The sequence below is a fragment of the Humulus lupulus genome, chromosome 4 (assembly GCF_963169125.1).
Source record: "Humulus lupulus chromosome 4, drHumLupu1.1, whole genome shotgun sequence".
NCBI lineage: Eukaryota > Viridiplantae > Streptophyta > Magnoliopsida > Rosales > Cannabaceae > Humulus > Humulus lupulus.
The window spans coordinates 27,893,091-27,907,010 of NC_084796.1; positions in this window are offsets into that span (position 1 = coordinate 27,893,091).

Below are 13,920 nucleotides of genomic sequence, written 5' to 3' on the forward strand. Positions count from 1 at the left end.
TATAGTGATAGAAATGAGAAGAAGAAAAGTTTGTAAATGAGGTTCATTGTTTTATAATTTCTTTGTGTTTTAGTGGTTAGATTAGAAGATAATATAATATCTTGAGTTTTTGTTATATGTGATTAATATGTAAATAATCTAGTAGATTATTGGATAATATGTTAGCATGTTATAGAATTGTCTTATTATGTGATAATGATAAGTTATTAGAATGACAATTTTATGAGCTCTATATGACATGCATAAATATATTGATTTTGTGAATCAATAGAATTGTGAAATCATATGTGTATGATATTTGTAATTCATGTTTTCATATTAATAAAGAGTCATATTAGTATGATATTAGTCATGTATGTTGACAACAATATGAAATTATATTTTAAATATTTGTGAGATGATAATATGTTTTATCCTATACCATTAGAATGTAATAAGTTACCATTTATTTGGTGAATAAAGTGTATTATTTAGAAATTAAAATTCTCATTTAAAGTGTTGAGCATCTCAATTATGAGATAAGAAAAGATGAACCTAAGGGGGTTACATCTTTTGATAAGTGTCTTTCCATTACACGAAAAATGGATCAAGGTGGATTAAACAATTGTGGGATGACATATTGACTCAATAGACTTATAGTCTAGAGTGTGGTCAAATGAAATATATTTGAGAATTATTTAGTGACAATAATTCTTAAATATTCAATGAGGAGACATTTCAAAATTGGAGAAGCAATTTTGAATCTTTACACCAATGGTGAATAAAAGAGAACTTTATTCATTTTGGTTAAAGATGGTGATATGTTTAAATTAGTCTCAATGAGGAGATAATCTTAAAACAAAAACATAAGAAATCAAAGTGTTTAAGTAAATCAATGAGGGTTTATTTTCTTTGATTTAAAGTTTTTAAAAAATTGACATTTTCATTTTCATTTTTATGAGAAAATCAATAGATGTCAAATTGATGTTTGCAAAAAGAATCTCAAAGAGACTCTTAAAAATGCACAAAAGTTGTTTAAGTTATTTTGAGATTATTTAGACAACTAAAAGTAAAAGTTGCTTTGAAAAAAGTGTGCCTTGCTTTAGCAAGTAAATAAATCAAGATAAACATTGAGGTTTTTATCTTGATCTATTGAGAGTTTATCATGTTGCTTAGAGGACTCATGATGAACTTTGAGAATTATAAGTCTAGATTTATCTTGGAGAATAAAAGACTAAATAGAAATGAAGAGATTTCTATTTTAAAGTGAATATCACTATGTGAGAAATGTGGGGGTGATTCTCCAAAAGTTAATCAATTGATTAATTTGGTCATCCTATCAAATAGATGATTTGTAATTCCACATTCTAAATTACATTGGCTATATGTGTATAGAATGAACAAATTTAGACATGCTTGGTGTCTAAAGTTGTTATTTTGTAATATTTTGATTCAAGAAGGAATCAATTTAAAACATAAATGAGAATTCTAGAAACAAAATAGGTTTCTAGAATTAATATTCAAATGTTTATCTTGGATATTAAACTACAAAATAGTGGGGTATTAACTATGGTCAAAATCACTATTTTAAAGGGGTAACTATTTTAATCAAACTATGGCTAGCAACAAAGTTTGAATAAAATAAAGAGAGTGTTTAAAGTATGCATACATGAGAAAAGAAATGATTCAAATGGAATCATTTCTACATCTCAAGGGGTGGGACTTAAGCTCCCTAAAGAGAGTCACGGTTGATGGTAACCTATCTTAATACTAGTCCCCAAACTAGTATTATTTTCAATAGGTAATAACAAGTCAATAAAGTGAATAGTAGTAGTACTCAAATTTTGTCTCATCTGAGATATGAGTACTAGAATGTTACCAAAATGAGGGTTAAAACCGAAAAGTTTTTTAATAGAACTCAGTCTTGAAAAGATAAGTATTTTAGGGTAACAAAATACTGTAAGAGTTCTACCTATATAGACTTAGGGGTGGTGCCACCCCTCATGAGAATTGGGAGTCATTCTCAAGAAAAGTCTATGGATGGAATGTGTTATATTATTTCATATAATATAATATTAGATTAAATAATGTGACAAAATGTGATTTGTCACACAAATGTGATTTGTCACACCTTGTAACATATTATTGAGAGTCACAAAATTGGACACATGTGTGTGCCCAAATGTGACATATTTTGGAGTTACAAAATTAGTTACAAATTTGTAACTCCCAAATATTATCCAATAATGTGTATATTATATGTTACACATTTGAGATTGGATTTCATAAAGCCATTATGAAATATGGCAGTTGGAGATATGATTTTAACCTCAATAATGTGTTTTGGGAGTTACAAAATCATTTAGGAGGGTTTGGAACCGTTTGAAAAAACAGCACATTTTCAAGTGCTGAAAATGGGCTGTGGCCGTGGCCACTGAATGATGGTGGTCGCGGCCTGGGGGACAGAGAGCAGTGACCGCGGCCACTGATGTCCCTGGCCGTGGCCACAAGTGCATTTCAGGCCAAATTTCAGTTTTTTCCAAATGTGTTGAACGGTTCTAAAAACTCAAATAACTCCCAAATCTCAATTTTAATTCCATATTAATCCAATTAAACATTGGTAACAGCCATGGGTGTTGGTGGAATTTGAAATCCAAAAGGTATCTCAAACTCTATAAATAGGAGCCTAATGCTCACTTGTATGACACACCATTTTTCATCCACAAAGCACTTGGCTGAAAAATACACCTTGAGGTTTGATTATTCCAGAGAGCTATTTCCTTCAGAGATCCCTTAGTGCTTAGAGAATAGGGGGAATAAGCTTTTGGACAAAGGTTTTAAACCTTGTTCAAGTTGGTGATCCCCACTACTCTACACTTTGGTAGTGTGAGAGTTTGTTTGTGTTTTTCATTCTTTTGTTCCTCTTGTTCTTCTTTTTTACTTGTATTATTATAGTATTGAGTTTGTAATCTTCTTCTCCTATATCTTTCTAGTTACTTTTATTTTGAGCAATTGAGTTGTAATATTTATTTAATCAATTACTTTGTCTATTGTATTTTTTCATAGAGTTGTATTTTTGGTTTTTCCACTTTTCCATTGAGCAATAAAATAATATTCTCTAACAATCAAAAGTTTATTCCTTTTTGTTTCAATGGAAGGAGAGACCATAAAGATCATGAACCAAGACTTAGTGAGGTTGGATAGGTTTGATGGATCCAAATTCACTAGGTGGCAAGACAAGGTGAAATTCCTTTTGACAACACTCAAGATAGCCTACATCCTTGAGTCATCCTTAGCACCTCTAGCCGAGCCATCCGACAAAGACACTCCCGAAGAGGTGGAGAAAAGAAGGAAGAAAGAAGAGGACAACCTTCTTTGTAGGGGTCATATCCTTAATGCCCTATCCGATAGGCTATATGATCTCTATACCAATACCAAACCCGCGAAGGAGATTTGGGAGCCTTGGAAAGTAAGTACAAGGCTGAGGAAGAAGGTACAAGAAAATTCTTAATTTCTCAATATTTTGAATTTTCTTTCATTGATGGGAAAACTCTTTTACCTCAAATTCATGAGTTACAAGTGATTGTGAACAAGTTGAAAGTTCTCAAGATTGAGCTTCACGAGGCCTTCCAAGTTAGTGCAATAGTGGCAAAATTACCACAAACTTGGAGGAGCTATAAGAAAAGAATCCTCCATAAGAATGAGGATTACACTTTGGAAGAGATCCAAAAACACATTAGAATTGAAGAGGGATCGAGAATAAGAGACAAGGGTGTGAATGAGTCTAAAGATGAGACTTCCAAGGCCAATGCGGTTTCACAGAAACATCCAAAGGGCAACAACAACAACAAAAGGGGTAGTGGGAACCCTTTAGGTCCAAAGAAAGATCATGGACAATTCAAAGACGTGAGAGGGCATTGTTTTGTTTGTGGAAAACCTGGGCACTATGCTAGAGTGTGTAGGTACCGAAAGGACCCACATGAGAATGAGGTAAATTCTATAGAAAAGGAAGAAGAGATCCTAGCATGATTACCATGTTTATGTGCCTTATTGGGAAAATTTTTATTTTGTAATAAAGCTTGTACTCTTGAAAGCTATCAATAAAATTAAAGTATTATCCTATGATGATTCTTTATTTTTCTATGAGACATTTGTGTGAGACATTAGCAAAGTTTCAAAATGAACTTGTTAAAATAATAGGTAAGTGTGTAGACCTATTATTTCATAATGTGATTATTTGTTTGAGAAATTATCACATTACACTTGTGTTCACATTTTATTTTGTGAAATATATAAAAGAAAGCAACCAAGTGAAAGTTAATTTCAAATAAGTGTGCCTTGCTTTAGCAAGTAAATGAATCAAGATAAACATTGAGATTTTTTATCTTGATCTATTGAGTGTTTATCATGAAGCTTAAGGACTCATGATGAACTTTGAGAATCATAGGTCTAGATTTATCTTGGAGGATAAATGACTTATTAGAAATAAAGAGATTTCTATTTTAAAGTGGTATTTTATTATCACTATGTGAGAAATGTGGGGGTGATGTTCCAAAGTTAATCAATTTATTTTGTTGTTAATCAATTGATTAATTTGGTCATCCTATCAAATATGTGATTTGGAATTCTACATTCTAAATCACATTCGCTATATATAGAATGGATAAATCTAGACATGCTTGGTGTCTAAAGTTACTGTTTGTAATATTTTGATTGAAGAATGAATCAATTTAAAACATAAAGGAGAATTTTAGAAACAAAGAGGTTTCTAGAATTAATATTCAAATGTTTATCTTTGATATTAAACTATAAAATAGTGGGGGTGTTGACTATGGTCAAAATCACTATTTTAAAAGGGTAACTATTTTAATCAAACTATGGCTAGCAACAAAGTTTGAATAAAATAATGAGAGTGTCTAAGTATGCATACATGAGAAAAGAAATGATTCAAATGGAATCATTTCTACATTTCAAGGGGTGGGACTTAGACTCCCTAAAGAGATTCAAGGTTGATTAACCTATCTTAATTCTAGTAACCAAACTAGTATTATTTTCAATAGGTAATAACAAGTCAATCAAGTGAATAGATAGTAGTACCCAAATTTTGTCCCATCTGAGATATGAGTTCTAGTGTGTTACCAAAATGAGGGTTAAAACCGAAATGTTTTTCAATAGAACTCAGTCTTGAAAAGACAAGTATTTTAGGGTAACAAAATACTGTAAGAGTTCTACCTATATAGACCTAGGGGTGGTGCCGCCCCTCATGAGAATTGGGAGTCATTCTCAAGAAAAATCTATGAATGGAATGTGCACATGGCCATTAACGGTGCAAAAGCGAGACATTGAGGTCTCAAGTGAACATAGCAAAGGTGTGTGTGTTATCACCGGTTTGTTATCAAGGGATAGTGGTTCAATGCTTCGGCAACCAAAATTTCAACAAACTTTGTGATAATTACACTAAGGTAAAATTCAAGTCGAAAGAAATTTTACTTTATGCACCAATGCAAAGGTTTCTATAGAGAGTGATTATTTAATCAAGTGGGGGAATATTATATTTTAATATAATGTTTGATTGATTAAATAAATGTTACAAAAAGTGATTATTTCATATAATATAATATTAGATTAAATAATTTGACAAAATGTGATTTGTCACACCTTGTAACATATTATTAAGAGTCACAAAATTGGACACATGTGTGTACCCAAATGTGACATATTTTGGAGTTACAAAATCAGTTACAAATTTGTAACTCCCAAATATTACCCAATAATGTGTATATTATATATTACACATTTGAGATTGGATTTCATAAAGCCATTATGAAATATGGTTGTTGGAGATATGATTTTAACCCCAATAATGTGTTTTGGGAGTTACAAAATCATTTGGGAGGGTTTGGAACTGTTTGGAAAAACAACACATTTTCAAGTGCTGAAAATGGGCTGTGGCCGCGGCCAATGAATGATGGTGGCCGTGACCTAGGGGACAGAGAGCAGGCCACTAATGTCCCTGGGCGCAGCCACATGTGCATTTCAGGCTAAATTTTCAGTTTTTTCCAAATGTGTTGAGCGGTTCTAAAAACTCAAATAACTCTCAAATCTCAATTTTAATTCCATATTAATCCAATTAAACATTGGTAACAGCCATGAGGGTTAGTGGAATTTGAAATCCAAAGGGTATCTCAAACACTATAAATAGGAGCCTAATGCTTACTTGTATGGCACACCATTTCTCATCCACAAAGCACTTGGCTGAAAAAATACACCTTGAGGCTTGATTATTCCAGAGAGCTATTTCTTTCAGAGATCTCTTAGTGCTTAGAGAATAGGGATAAATAAGCTTTTGGACAAGGGTTTTAAACCTTGTTCAAGTTGGTGATCCCCACTACTCTACACTTTGACAGTGTGAAAGTTTGTTTGTGTTTTTCATTCTTTTGTTCTTCTTATTTACTTGTATTATTATAGTATTGAGTTTGTAATCTTCTTCTCCTACATCTTTCTAGTTACTTGTATTTTGAGCAATTGAGTTGTAATATTTATTTAATCAATTACCTTGTCTATTGTATTTTTGCATAAAGTTGTATTTTTCGTTTTTCCACTTTTCCATTGAGCAATAAAATAATATTCTCTAACAGAATGTACACATGGTCATTAACAGTGCAAAAGTGAGACATTGAGATCTCAAGTGAACATAGCAAAGGTCTGTATGTGTTATCACCGGTTTGTTATCAAGGGATAGTGGTTCAATGCTTCGGCAACCAAAATTTCAACAAACTTTATGATAATTACACTAAGGTAAAATTCAAAGTCAAAATACATTTTACTTTATGCACCAATGCAAAGGTTTATATAGAGAGTGATTATTTAATCAAGTGGGGGAATATTATATTTTAATATAATGTTTGATTGATTAAATAAGTGTTACAAAAAGTGATTATTTAATCTAGTGGGAGAATGTTATATTATTTTATATAATATAATGTTAGATTAAATAATGTGACAAAATGTGATTTTTCACACAAATGTGATTTGTTACACCTTGTAACATATTATTGAGAGTCACAAATATTGAACACATGTGTGTGCCCAAATGTGACATATTTTGGAGTTACAAAATCAGTACAAATTTTTAACTCCCAAATATTTCCCAATAATGTATATATTATATGTTACACATTTGAGATTGGATTTCACAAAGCCATGATGAAATATGGTTGTTGGAGACATGTTTTTAACTCCCAATAGGTGTTTGGAGGTTACAAAATCATGTGGGAAATGATTTAGGACATTTTGGAATGTTTTGGAAAAATGAATTTTTTGTGCTGAAAATGGCTCGTGGCCGCGGCCAGTGAGGCTGACAGCCTATTTGGTTTTTCAGTTTTTTCAAAATTGAACGGTTCTAACATCTCAAATAACACCCAAATCTCCATTTTAATTCCATAAACATCCAATTAAACATTGGTAACAGCCATGGGAGTTGGTGGAATTCGAAATTCAAAGGGTATCTCCAACTCTATAAATAGGAGTCTAATGCTCACTTGTAAGACACACCATTTTCCATCGACAAAACACTTGGCTGGAAAATACACCATAGAGGCTTGATAATTCCAGAGAGTTATTTCCTAGAGATATCCCTTAGTGCTTAGAGAATAGGGGGAAATAAGCTTTTGGACAAAGGTTTTGAACCTTGTTCAAGTTAGTGATCCCCACTACTCTACACTTTGGTTGTATGAGCGTTTGTTTTGTCATTAATCTTTTCACTCTGTTGTTCTTCTTGTATTATTAGTGTATTGAGTTTGAAATCCTCTACTTCTATTTCTATTTCCATATTTATTGGCATGTTGTTGTTTTAGGGTGTTGGTTTTTATAATTCTCTTCCGTCTCTTATTTCTATTTACTTATATTTTGAGCAATTGAGTTGTAATATTTATTTAATCAATTACCTTGTCTATTGTATTTTTTGCATAGAGTTGGCAATAATATATATTCTCTAACAACTACAATTATGAAAAAATATAACAAAACTCTATTATCAAGAGTGCAGCGTCAGTGGTGGTGTTTCCTTTAGTGTTTTGTTCGGCTGTGGTGTCACAAGAAAAATAAACATATAAAACAGCAAAGAAACTGAAAAGGGACAACAAAACGAAATTGATATAGGTAAACGACATGAGGTATAGTAACGACGGGTAATGGAAAACGACACCATAATTGAGTGTTGGTGGAGTAAATAGTAAATATCGAAAATGAATAGACAACACCAAAATTAAAAATGACATTAAACACAGATCATGATATTTTAATTAAGCAAGCAGATTAACATTAAACACACAAAACCTTAAAATTACAATTACATATTAGGGCATTATATTTCACCTAAGAATATATATAGGGACCTCATTAATTAAAAAAATTAAAATTTTAAAATCATTTTTAAGAAAATTTCTCAATATTTATTTTGACATTCTTTAATTTCTTTTTTTGTTAATTTTAATAATTTTATTATATCTTGTTTTCATAATTTTTTAGAAAAAAAAAATTCTTATTTAAACAAGTTTTTATATATTTTTTGTTTTAATTTTTTTTATTTAAATATTTAAAATATATATTATTTAGATGTATTTTTTAAAATATGAAATATGAAGAAAATTAAAAAAATGTAAGCACAACTTGAAAAAAATATAATATTTATATATTAATTTTTAATAAATATAAAGTGTACTAATCAAATTTTAGGGTGCAAATATGATTCCTCTTAAATATTTTAAATAAATATGTGTAACAATAAAATGTGTAGTCAATAACTAACTTAACAACCATAAATGAAATGTGATTAGGGGAAGCAAAAAATAAAACTAAAAGGTTAATTACTCAATCAAAAATGAAAAAATGAAAAGGATGTTAGGACTAATGCCCTAAAAGTATGTAAAAATATTTTATTGGTTTTAAATAAAAGTACAATTTTATTATATTTGAATCTTATAATTATTGTTTGAATTAATAATATAATAATATCAAGAAAATTCTTTATTCATTCATGAGAATATGATCTTGTATTAGTTCGAGAGAATTAAGATCACATATAATGAATAAAGTAGTCAATAATATATTAAAGTATGAAATCTTTAATTAATGGTTACTAGTACGGTTTGAGCATACGAGATGTGAGTAATCTAGATTCGGATTACTGATATGGATAGACATCTTAGTAAAGGTGTTGTATATAATAGAAATTATATATGACAAGAGCGGTGAGAATTAATTATCTTTATAAACTTGTCGTTCAACATAAAGATTTAATTGTTATCATAATAGATGATCATTTGTAGATCAGTCTAAATCTTGAGTATTCATGAACTCCTGTTTGTTTTTATTGGATCTTTTGATTCACTCATTAAGGTCTCTTAGAATAATGAGGCTAATGACTTTTGTTTTGGAGATTCAATATCATGGATGGCTGGGAACATGAATTACAATATTGGAATCCTTGCTTTCCTAACAGATCGAATATTGGTTCTGTTGAGGGTTAATTCTGGAACTTAATATTTATTGAGCTCAAATCAATAATTACATTATAGATTAATTATTCGCTAGTGAATTAATGGTACTTAAGGATCAAGAAGTAATTATAAGGGTAAAACAGTAATTTTGACCAGCTCTAATTAAATAACCAATAATAGAGGATAAAACTACATATATTGATTATATCAATGGACTACAAGAGAAAACTCTGTAAATATAATTTTATAAATGCTTAGAGTCCAATTCCATATTTATAGTGGAGTAATCATGGAATTAATAAATAATATTATTAGATTAAAGAGTTTTATTAATAATCTGGTTTATTGGAGATTCGTATTGTAGGTCCATGGTCCACAGATCACATCTGTCCTACATAGTCAAGGGTAAGGATGTCAAAAGAAAGATTTGTAGGTATAATGACTAAATTGCAAAGGAATTGATTCTTCGCGGCAATGAAATAATTATGTGATAATCATGGGTAAATTGATTAATTGTGAATTAATTAATTATTTAACTATATAGTTTTTATTTTGAAAAACTATAGGTAAAAATTAATATTAATCTTGTTTGGATTAATATAAATAGAGAGAGTAATAAATATCTTATTTAGAATATGATATTTATTTATTTAATTTAAAATTGATATTTTAAGATAAAGTTAATTTTGAATTAACTGATATTTATGTTAGGGTAAATATATTGTCTTAAAAGTTGATTAAACAAACCAATGAGAAAATTAGGGAAACCCTATTAGGGTTGGGCGACACACTCTATACAACATAGTGTGTGGTGTCTAACTCAAGGATTTTTATCCCTGAGATTTGAATTTTGAATTTTAAATAAATTTGTTTAATCAGTTATTTAATTATTTTTAAAAAATATGATTTAAATAAATAATTAAATATAAATATCATATCAGTTTTAATTTGAATTTTATTTTTAATAAAATAAAGATTATTTAATTAGATTAAATATTTTTATATAAGTTTGATAGTACGTGACTTTCAGAAGTGACTTTCATTATTTTTATGAGATTAAAAATATACTCTCTCTAAAAAAACGATAGTTTTCTCTAAACCTGAAAACTATTATAAATCACTTCTCTCAGTCAAACCTCTATAGATCTCTTGTGTTGGGTACATCTAGAGAGCCACATAAATCAACCTTTTGAATCCTACGTGCCCATACACGTCCTTGTGTGTTTGAGGATTGGTTTGGAAGATCAAGGTGTTAGCTTTCAGATAACTGGATAGGATGATCGTTGATTTTATACAAAAAGATTCAAGGACACTTGATATGCTACAAGAGGTAATCCCTGAATTGTTTTGTATGTGATTTAATGTTTATATATGTATATGAACTTGGATAGTATTAATATTTATTCAAATGAGTACATATATGTTGGTTTTTATTGATCAAATCAGAGATTATGCGCAGCAGAACAACAATCAAATTGTTAGATTAATCCCATAAGATTTCTAGATCTACTTCGTCACACTCATATATATATTGAATCAAGGACAAGAATAGAAAAATTACCTCAGGTCCTTCCTTGCTGCTATCTTTTCGTATGGCTGAATCCTTGAGATCTCACACAAAGATCTTCCAAAATGTTCTCAGGCACACAAAGAACAAGTGTGGGCTCGCTATACAAATAATAGGCAATAACTATTTATCAGATGTTCTCAACACATGAGATCTGATAAAGTTTGGACCTAGGTTTTGTGAAGAACAATGACCTTTGTTTTTGTCACTGTTCTCTTTTCTCTGAGAGAATCCTAGATATTTTTCTATCTCTAAAAAGTTACGTTCTGTGAAAACTGATATCCAATATTTAATAATATCCAATATATTAAAATATTTGTTATTTTAAACAAATTCAAAATAATTGATCAGTTATCAGATTTTTGTTTAAATAATAATATTTTAATCATATTAAAATATCTCATTATTTATTTAATATTTAAATAACTAAAATTGTGGAATCAAGAGACTAAGTCCATCTCTTATGCATGTAGCACAGTGCCTGTGCACTGTGCCACACGTGTACCACATGCTTGTGCAGGCATGTGATTTTTCCCAATTTTTATTATTATTTAAATACCAAAAATCCCAAAAATAAATTAATTCAAAATTAATTATATTTTTGTTAAATCAAATAATTAATTAATTACACATAATTAAACAATAATTATGTTTGATACATAGAAAAATATTTTACTTATCACATAAGTCCTTTTTGCCCATTTTTTGTATTTGCCTTTGACAGTGATTGTTTGAGCCATTTCGGGGACCATGGACCTATAACATTAAGCTCCAATAAATTGAAAATAAATAATTAAACTCTTTAATTATAATAGTTAATTTATTAATTATGATATTACTCCACTATAAATTCAGAATTGCACTCTTTATGTTATAGATATACTTTTACAGAAATCTTTTTTCTTAAATCGTCCATTGATATAACCATCTTACAATAGTTCAATCGTCTAATTAATTAGTTCATAAATTAGAATGGGAGAATTACCATTTAACCTTTCTAATTTACTTCTTATTCCTTAAGTACCATTAATTCACTAGTGAATAATTAATCTATAATCTAATTATAGATTTGAGCTCAAAATCATTCAGTTTCAGAATTAACCCTTAAGGGAACTAATAAACGATCCGTTAGGAAAGATTAGATTATGTATTGTTGATACATGTTCCTAGCCATCCATGATATTAAATCTCCAAAACAAAAGTCATTAGCCTCATTCTTTGAAGAGACCTTAACGAATGAATTAAAATATTTAATAAACATGAACAAGAGTTCATGAACACTCAGGATTTAGGTTGATCTATAAATGATCATCAGTTATGATATGAATTACAAGTATTTATTGTTAAATGGTTTTTGGATAAAGAGTTTAATTCATATCGGTCCATGTCATATATAATCATATTATATAAAGCACATTTACCGAGATGTCTTACCACATCAATAATCTGAATCTAGATTATTTGTATCATTATGATACTCAGTAAACCGTACTTACAACTCCAATTAAAGAATTCCATAACTTTAATTTGTCGTTGTTGACTATTTTTATTCATTCATGTGATCTTAATTCTCTCGTACTAATACAAGATCACATCCTCAATAATGAATATGGAATTTTTCTGATATTTACAAAATTATTCAAACAATAATTTAACAATCTAAATATAACAATAATAATAAACCATTGTATTTATTTATTCACAGAAAAAACAAATGTCTTTACATGCTTTTAGGACACACTCCTAACAATATATTCTGTTGCACACCATTGATTTGATCATTTAATACCTACAATTGGTACCAGAGCAATCTATACCTATTAATATATATTAAATACTGTGCGGGTTTCTTGCATTTGTTATATGTATGTTTATATGTATATTGAATGGATGGATATGTTTTTTGAATGTATGGTTGAATGATGGATCAATAATTATATGGTGATATTGGGTTAGGAATTTTAATTTTCTAGATCTTGTGTAAGCCATAAGGAGCATAGGATTTTTGTAATTTTATTTTTTGAAATATGTAATTATAAAAATCTATACACAAGAGTGATGGAGGACCCGAGCCTAGGGCCCAAGCACTAGCCACGCGCATTAGGCCCTTGCCTGAGCATACATGCGCACCAGCCCTACAGCTTCCTATGCACACCTCGTGCGCACGCCTTTTCCCTGACCCCTACGTCAGTGCTGTGCCCCGTGCCCCGCGCCTGTGCCCAGCCTGCCTGCATGCTAGCCCAAATTTCTATGCCGTGAGCACCCGAGCCCTTGGCTCCTCAAAGGTGTCGCTAGCCCTAATGTTCGTAGGGCACCATATTTGGTGCCCAAACCCTAGATCCTATTTTTGTGCAATATATTTTATTTAATTAATTTTGAATTATTTGAATTTAAAAGTTTAATCATCTTATTTTATTTTATTAGAAAATAAAATATCGTTTTGTTGATTAAGATCTTTTAGTATCTTAAGTTTAAATAATTATTTGAATTTGATTATTTAATTATTTAAATTCAACTAAATTAAAAAGATGACAAAAATTGTTATTTAATTAAAAGTTATTTTTAATTAAATAAATTAATTGGAAAGTTTGTTTCTAATTAATAGGGTGAGCATAACAAAGTTCCTAAAGATTAGTAAGAAAGCCTAAAGGAGAGGAGAAACATTCTTGGAGAATCTTGAAAGCTACATAGGCTTAGATTACAATTTTATTTCTAATTTTTCCAAGGGTTGTAAATTTTAGAAATACCCAATAGTACTCGGTTAGTCATTTATTATTTATTTATTGTATTTATTTAAATAAATATTCATTGATGTTTGATTGATAAAATGATCATGCATTAGTCAATTACGTATCATTCATGAAACCCCACACA